Raw genomic sequence first — 9,066 nt, 5'->3', positions numbered from 1 at the left:
TCAATAAACGTCCACAAAACCAAACACAACCTAGATCAGCATGTATTTGATAGATCAAATGGAAAACTAGACCAGCTAGGTACAAGAAACCTCACTGACAACTTGATGCTCAAATCTTTGTTTCCTAAATATCAAATCTCCAATAACGAACACTTGTATCTCAAACACTCGGACGCTCAGGCACTTAATTTGATCTCCGTTGCCTAGAATTGATTGTCGACTTGATGCTCAAATCTCAGATGTTGTAACGCTTACTCTTCGCTAGATCGATGTGAATTCTGGTGGATGAGGGTAAACCCTTTGCCTGTTTCCCTCGATGGACTTCGAGCGTGATTTTTAAAAGTAGTTTTTCACCCCAAAATGTTTGCAATTTTACTTCGACTTTTGGTTTTTTTTTACAATGTTTTCAAATACTCGCAAATCCAACCCGGGATGCATATTTGTGCTGAACCGGAATTTGCACCCCTTCCAAACGGAGCCTTAACAGTGGTGATTCAGCCATTCAGTGATTCACGCTTCAGGAATAGGCGTGGGAAAGGGAACCGTAGGCGTACGTAACATTTGTATTGTAGCCTGAGGGTAGTCTCGTAATTTACTAATTTAGGCATTCAGGAATCCAGAGCTGAAAATCGAAAACGTCACGGCTTGAACTTGAAAGTTGAATCCAGAAAGCTTTCGTTTTGATCTCTCTGTGTCTCTGAGATCGATCGCCAGAAAGCTTTGGAGCTGGGGTTGGGTGTAAGGTTTTGCCGTTTAGGGACTAGGGTTTACTTCCTCTTCATCAACTCATTGTTCTGTAATCACTAATTCCATCCAGATTCGGAACAGGGTTTCTCCGTGATGTCGAAGGCGCCACAGACTGGTTACGGCACTATCCCTTCAACGGCAGCTTCGACTTCGAACCCTGCGGTCGAGTTCATATCCCGCGCTAAGGAAAGAGGGAAATCGGTCTACGCCACACGGCGCCCATGGAGGGAACTGGCAGATCCGTCTGCGTTTGGGCGCCCGTATAGCTATGGCGAGGCCATGGTTCGAATCAAGCGTAATCTCGGCTATTTCCGCGTTAATTATGCCATTATCGTGTTACTGATATTGTTCCTGAGTCTCTTGTGGCATCCGATATCAATGATTGTGTTCTTGGTCGTGTTTGTGGCTTGGTTCTTCCTTTACTTCTTTCGTGATGAGCCACTTGTGGTCTTCAATCGAACATTTGACGATCGGGTTGTTCTGGCGATTCTGAGTGTAGTTACCATTGTTGCGTTAGTCTTCACTCGTGTCGGGTTGAATGTTCTGGTTTCGCTTATAATTGGAGTAGTCATTGTTTGTCTTCATGCGGCTTTTAGGGTTACCGATGATCAATATCAGTTCCTCAGCGAACAGGAAGCTGCTGAAGGGGGATTGCTTTCGGTTGTTGGGAGCCCCCTGAGAACGACTTACAGCCGTGTTTGAATGGACTGCTTTTGTACTGTTGGTTGCGGCTTGGTTTCAGAAATGGGATCTTGGGTGGTGATTGTGATCATTATCGAGTTCCATATGAAAGAAGTCTTGCCGACTAAATCTGCCGGTTTGGGTTCGTTGTCAAATGTTCTGAAAAATGTTTTTGGTTCTGAACGGAGGGATTCTTGTGAGTGCATTTCTCTTGTTTCTATTTCTACAAAAAAAAGTGCAAATTCTGAAGGAATTTGGTTGTAACTGTTTCATGTTAGACTTCTTGTAAAGCAAGTCAAATTTATTTACTCGAGCTTGTATTTTGTCCTTTTATCAGTGTTGTTTTGATTACATTTAAGTGTTAGTTCATGTTGTTTCAGTTTGTTATAAATTTCAGATTGCATTTTGACCCCATTTTTTGTTGGTTTGATCAGAATTGGTTAAGTTAGTGCAGAGTCAGGCTTTGTTTCTTTTCTTTCAATTGTACAAGCATTTGTCATCTTTTTGTTTAGAATGGACGGCAATTCATGTTGATGAATTTTCCAGCGAAGTTTTGTTGAAATATTTAATTAATTATTTATTTGTTTTATATGAACTTGATGCACGTCCCAAAACTATGCACATGCAAAATGTACCTGTGTGATTTATTTCTTCGCTTATTTTGAAAACTTTCAACTTGTTAAATCTGTGTCTTGTTTTGTTAGATCATTTGTGCTGGTATTATGGATCTCTTAGTCTTTTGTTTTCCTAATGAATTCTTGTTGATTCTCTTTCCTTACCCATTTCATCTTAACATATGGTTTGTTGACATGGAGGCAGTTGTTATTTATTGATTATGTACTGTCTGATGCAACAGACCCTTAAAAAACTAGAAATATAGACAAACACCAATAACCATGTTGAAAGTTGAAACACAATGCTTGTTTTCTTGTCCACAGATGACCAGGCGAATCCAAGATAGGTAAGACTTAAGAGAAAGAATGGCACAGAGGAATCACTCAGGATTTCTTTTTTTCCCCTCCATAAACTGACGTATAATTTATTCATGGTACACAATGCTTGTTTTCTTGTCCACAGATGACCAGGCGAATCCAAGATAGGTAAGACTTAAGAGAAAGAATGGCACAGAGGAATCACTCAGGATTTCTTTTTTTCCCCTCCATAAACTGGCGTATAATTTATTCATGGTAAAATATTTTGAGCTATATTTTCGTCCCTTTTAAGATAGAGGTGTTCATTTCCTTGCCATTTACCTCAAAACAAATTAAAAGTGATGTAAAGAAAGTTTTCACTATAAAAGGGATAGAAGTGATAACTAATATTTTTATTGTAAAAAAACAATAGCTGAAATAGGTCAGCTTGAAAACAAATTATGTCCAATCATGGAGAAACATAAGAAGCCTAAAGAAAATTGTATACTTAAATTGGGACCTGGAATATATATGGACGATCATGAGCAGCCGCTATTCCATAACACTTCAAGCCTACCAACATAAAACAACTTATTTTATGGCTTGCAAGGTCTAGTTGCTAGAAGTAGCAAGAAAAGGCCAACTGACATAATACTGGGCACTCACATTATGAAACATTTGCAATATATATGTCATATCTCTCAAAGAAAATTAAATTTTTGAGAGAAAAGGTAAAAGTAATTCATTAATAGAAGACTGAAGGAGAATTATCAAAAAAAATAAATAAAAAATAGAAGACTGAAAGAGATACATACAGCTTTGCCCACTGAGGCACTGAGCAAGGCACTCACTATGAACAACTCAAAAAATCAAAAAAGAACATCATACAAAAAGATTACTCTACTCCAAAAAAAAGAATTGTAAGGGCAATTCTTGAACGGTTTATGAGTTGCCACCCAGGAATTTAACCTTCCCCAGATGCTCTTTAAGACTTCCTCCTCTGATCTCAACTGATTTTCAAAGAGTCTCATATTTCTTCCCAACCAGATTGATCACGCCACCACCGCTGGCAACACCTTGCATACAACCTTACCTCTTCTCGACAAACCCTTCAGACCCCAGCCCCGTATCAGATCCAATACATTTCTTGGGAGGCAGGACTGAACTCCAAAAACCTCTAGCATTTTCATCCAAATTACCCAACTGAATCTGCAGTGCAGGAAGAGATGTTCCAACTTTTCAGAATTGTTGCCACATAGAACACATCTGCTTGGTTCTACTACCCAACCTCTCTTTGACAAATTATCAGCTGTTAAACACTTCCCTAAAGCTGTCACCCATAGACAAAAGGAAACTTTTAAAGGAGCCACCATCCTCCATACCAGGTCTCTGGGGAAATTATCTTCCTCCTCCCTGCAAAGGCTGCTGTAAAAAGATTTGACTGAGAACCTACCTGATTTCTCCTTTGCCCAAATCCTCCTGTCCCCCCTTGTACTATCCACCCTTACTGCACTCAGTATCTGCATCATCTCCTCCCATTGCTCCACTTCCCAATCATTCAGGTTCCTTCTAAAACTGGGACACCACACAGCTGCTCCTCCAACCTGAGAAAACACCTCAAAGAAAAATAAATCAGTGATATATTAACAATTAAGTTGAGGAATTTTCATCAAGATTAAACCTTTGGCAGTTAGGTAGGTCTGAAGACCGCACTTGCACTACATTTGAAACCCAACACTTGGTGGTCTCAGGTGTACATCGTACCATGAAAGCCAAAACATAACGTGTGGACTACATCCTGGGATTTGTTTGAGAAAGTATGGCATTTGTTTTGCTGCATTACAAGTAATGCTGCATTAAATCCAGCTGAATAATTAGCATCTTCTCTATTACAAGTTCTGTTTCACCTAGGGAAGTTAGACTTCTATTTCCTGCATTATGTTCGTACAAAGTTTGTTGTATGGCATATTGTACTTTCATATGAAGCATGCAGTATGCACTACTTTTGTTTTACTTATCTTTTGGGAATAAAATGCTGAATTCTATTATCTGACACATTTTATCCCATCATTCCCCATAAATAATTGAGAATTTAACAGGTGTGATGGTGTATCATACAGTATGGTGAATAACTTGAAAGCTTTGCGTAGTTATTCAATGCAGATTTTGGTTTCTTTATGCAATATGTTGGAATAGGAGACTCATTTTTGGGTGATTGGTCTTTATAACACTTTCATCTTCCTGTTAACCTGCAATTTATAAACTTCCGGATGGGCATTAGAGAATCAAAGGTATCCAGATTACTGCGATTTTGTTGACTGAGGATTTCTGCTGGATTTATGGAGTCCTTTTTTGTTCCTATGTAACTTATTGTCTGGTCAGTAGTTCTTCCAGGAAAGTAGGGGATAGTGGTGTTGATGATTTCTAACACGAGTATTTCTTCTATATGGATTGGATTTCTCACTACTTATGCCAAATTGAATCCCATTTATCGGATGAAAAAATAAATAAATAAACAAAAAGAATCTCATTTCATGACGGGAGCAACTGCAGAGGAAAGCCAATCTGGTTTAACATTCTGTCTTGTTAGATTTATCAGCTGAACAAGGTGTAATTAATTCTCTTTTAAGCTTAGTTATTAAAATCAAACTATGTTTATTGTCTGTATTCCAGAATATATATATATATTTTTTTTATCATTTCTTGCATATGGCATATCTAGGGGAATAGAAGGGACTGTGTTTTGTTGTATTTGCTTTGCCAAGAAGGATCGTGGTGTAAAGTAGTGATTATTTCTTCTCACTTGCAAAAGTGGGCTAGTTCTTATCAATTAGTATATAGCTGAGTTATCCTGGTCCCGGGTGTAGGCCGCTTTTATGCAAGAGATTTTGTAATATAACATGTGGACATGTTATGTTTTGCAAAACAAGAAATATTATTTATATACACTGAATTGAACTTGCCAAGGAAACCCATTTCGAGTTTAGTTTTCTTCTGAAATTTTCTTATGTTTTTCTTCTCTCTTTTAAATTTGCATAGTTTGAGCTCGTACCTTATTCAAACAAAGCCATATATGTTGAGCCTTCCTGGATTTTGTCTAGTTGTTCTTTCTCTCTTTTAAATTTGCATAGTTTGGGATCTTACTGCATTCAAACAGAGCCAATATGAGAACCCTTCCAGGGTTTTGTCAAGTTGGAACTCCCTGGATAATAGAGATCCTTGCAGCTGATCGGTGGTGGTTATAAAGTTCTAAGAAAATCTAAAACCACATTACATGATCAGATACATCTTTCTAAGTTAGATCCAAATTAGACCTTATGGCATCAAAATCTATAAGCTATGCTTAAGATCTTTTTCCAATGTTGATTCAATTCCATTGTGATGCCTAAATAAGCAAGTTGGCCGAGTCATAGCTAATTCCATATGAAATTTTATGCATCAATGCAAATGACAAGGTGTTTACATTGGAAGTATTAGAATAATTGGCATATAATAAAGCTCTGTTGTTCTGGCCTGGGTTTTTCGCATAAACCTTTCTTTTCTAATTGATCTTTAAGGTTGTATTTGGTAGCGATGCAAATGCCAGATCAGTGCTTTAATGCACTCTGGTTCGATTTTACACATTTGATTAGATTGTAAAATTACATCGTGAATCGAGGTAAAAATGGAGATTACCTTGAGAATCAAAGGAAATATTTACTTCGATTTTATCGAAGTAAACACTTGCTTCCCTTTTCCATTGAACAGCACAATCGATAACGGCTAGTTGAAGAAGTGCAGACGATCACGATCTAGGCAACAACGACCAAGAAAGATTTTCTGATGGTGACCAAGATGGATATCACCATTGTTGGACGGTGACAATCTAGGCGTTAAGCTTCTTTTCTAACCATCGATCTCAGATTTGTTGGTCAAAGAATCTCTTAGTCCAAAACTCCAAATTTCAAACTTTTCCAGTTTTTGCGTCCTCTGCCAGGAGGTTTGAAGAAATGGCGATTGATCTCTCTGCCTGGTTATTATCTGATGAGAAACGCCATCACTAATGCCAATGTCAGATCTGGTGAGAAACACCATTTCTCCCTCTGGTATGCTAATTTTGAAGCTAAAATGGTGAGAAACACTATTTCTCCTACTGGCATTCAAAATTTGAGTTAGAAGTTTCAGATTCAGCATTACCTCTTGTAGTGCATTCAATATAGATCCAACCTGTTGACGCTTGCCTACTGGCAAGATGAGCGAAAATTCTTCTTGATCATATTGATGAAACGGTTCAAATAGAATAACATACCTTAGGCAGACAAGGAAAGATTTTCTCATTAGACTCAAGGGAAAGGTCCTTGAGGAATTGAACAAAATTTCTTAAGAACTTCCCCTCAATTTTCAGTTTCTCCCTTATCTTCTATCAAACCAAACATAGCCTAAGGGAATACAGCGGCTGTATATATTCATAAATTTATGCTTTAAAGAGTAACTAGTAAGCCTCAACTTATTGTCAGCGTTATTAGTTTGGATGACTGAAAGCCATACCAGCTAGTTAATTCCTCACTTTTGACATGGAGAAATTCAGCTAAAAATTCTTAGGAGCTGCTTATGAAACTCTTGATTCTTTGTTTATGTTTATTAAGATATGTATTTCATTTATAATTTTTTAATATAATTATGGGTACATAGGGAGGGAGGGAGGAGGAGAACCCTACTTAGTCCTCTAGCTATTCTAACCAAATTTGAACTAATAAAGTATTTTAATCCTCTCCAGTTTCTTTTATTGGCCATTGGATACAGCTTGCATTGCTCTCTATGGTTTACAATTTAACCTAATGATGGATAGATTAAGATCAGTCTTCCTAGCTATTGTAACTCAATACAAATGAGCCTTTATTCAAGGAAGGCAGATTATAGATCAAATATTGATAACCAATAAATGGTTAGGGGATTTGAGAAGATCGAGGAAGAAAGGATTTGTGTATAAATTAGATCTGGAAAACTTCTATGATATGGTGGATTGGTCGTTTCTTTTAGAAGTAATAAAGAATTGTGGGTTGGGAGAGAGGTGGTGCAAATGGATCAAAGGCCACTTACAAATCTATCATTATTCGGTCTTGGTAAATAGTGTTTTGGAATTTTTTCTAGCTAGTAAGGGTTTAAGACAATGTGGTGTACTTTTTTTTTTACCCTGACTATAGATGTGTTCAGTAGATTAATCTCTAGAGCTGATAGCTTGGATATTTTTAAAGGTTTGAGGGTAGGACCTTTTCAACTTTGTAAGTTTGTATTCACTATATTTGCTTAAAAAAGAACTTATTCATTGCTTTATTGCAGCTTCTTCATCAACTAGTTTGAGCTGGGATTTGGGTTTTAGAAGAGGGTTGAGGGATCACGAGTATGATTGGTTGTATAGTTGTTAAATACCCTTGATAATGTTTTCTTGGATCATTTTAAACTAGATAACGGAATATAGGTGCCTCATCATAATGGTTTATTTTACTGCTCTTCTTTTTTTGCTCTCTCTTTGTTCTTTATCTTCTTCTCGGTCTTCCCCCCTTTAAAAAATTTGGTGTCAATCCATCCCTCCTAAGAGCAAAACTTTTTGTTGGGAACACTTCCATGAGAAGATTAATACTTTGGATAATTTGTAAAATAAGAAAACCCTCGTTATGCATTTCCCCTATTCAGTGTATTCTCTGTAAAGTTGATGGTAAGAGTTGTTACTACATATTAATCTCTTGTACTTTTGGTGTAGGCATTTGGGAGAAGATTTTTTCTCCTTTTGGGTGTAAGTAGACTTTGCAATTGGTGTAGGCATTTGTAATGATAATATTTGTCCTAAAGGCTCTATTAGGAAGGAGTACAAATACAAATATGTAAAGCACAAAATCTTGTATTTTGTATTATTTTTTTATTTCTCCTTTACTTTCCTAGATCTAATTCATTTAGCATCAAGTAAATTAAGTTCGTTAACAAGCACTCGTTAAAGATAACTTAGTACAAGACTATAAACACCTTCAACAATATATATAGTCAATGCTAATAATAAATGCACTATTGATTGAAATAACATTTGTATGTTTAGGAAATTAGAAAATGTCAGGAAATTCATAATCCTAAGAGTTGCTTAAATTAGTTACCTCTCATCAAACCTTCACACTGTCAAACAGAGTATATGAGTAAGAAATTTATTGTGAATCATTCAAATGGAATAGGTCTAAGATAAAATTAAAATCAATTAACAACCCAATTCACCCTCCCTCTTGGGTTGCCTATATGGGCAACACAATCTTTTTTATAGCTATAGAATCATTCAAAATTCCAATTTTCAGAATTTCATGTCTAAGGTGCCTTAAACCCTAAGCTAGTTAAAATTGAAGGGTTATTAGAAGTATAGAAAAGAAAATGACTAGAAGAGAGGTTTGACGTCAGCAGGTGTAGGGTAACAAACACCAGTAGAAATCTACCCTGAATCCATATGTAATTCAGATACCAAATTGTTTAAGGTGAAGCCAAAAGAAAGAAAGAAAGAAAGAAGAGAAGGGAGGAGAAGAAGAGAAGAAGAGAGTTATGAAGGTGTATCTTGGGTTATTGTTCACACAAAAGACAAAGCCTTTATAACTTTGTTGAAAGTACAAGTTTGCCCTTACTTGGGCGCCCAAATACAAAGAGGAAAAAAACCAAAAAAAGCCCTTTCATCGTATTGCTTATTCTCAACTACATCCTATCTGGCAATTAGATG

At 36.8% G+C, this 9,066-nt stretch overlaps 1 pseudogene; it reads left to right on the top strand.

The window, feature by feature from the left end:
• The first annotated feature begins 638 nt into the window (after nt 1-638).
• LOC104609544 (PRA1 family protein F3 pseudogene) lies at nt 639-1,842 on the top strand (annotated as a pseudogene).
• The last annotated feature ends 7,224 nt before the right edge of the window (nt 1,843-9,066 follow it).

The sequence above is a fragment of the Nelumbo nucifera genome, chromosome 3 (genome assembly GCF_055504915.1).
Source record: "Nelumbo nucifera cultivar China Antique chromosome 3, China Antique-T2T, whole genome shotgun sequence".
Lineage (NCBI taxonomy): Eukaryota > Viridiplantae > Streptophyta > Magnoliopsida > Proteales > Nelumbonaceae > Nelumbo > Nelumbo nucifera.
This window is presented reverse-complemented; position numbering and strand designations above follow the sequence as displayed.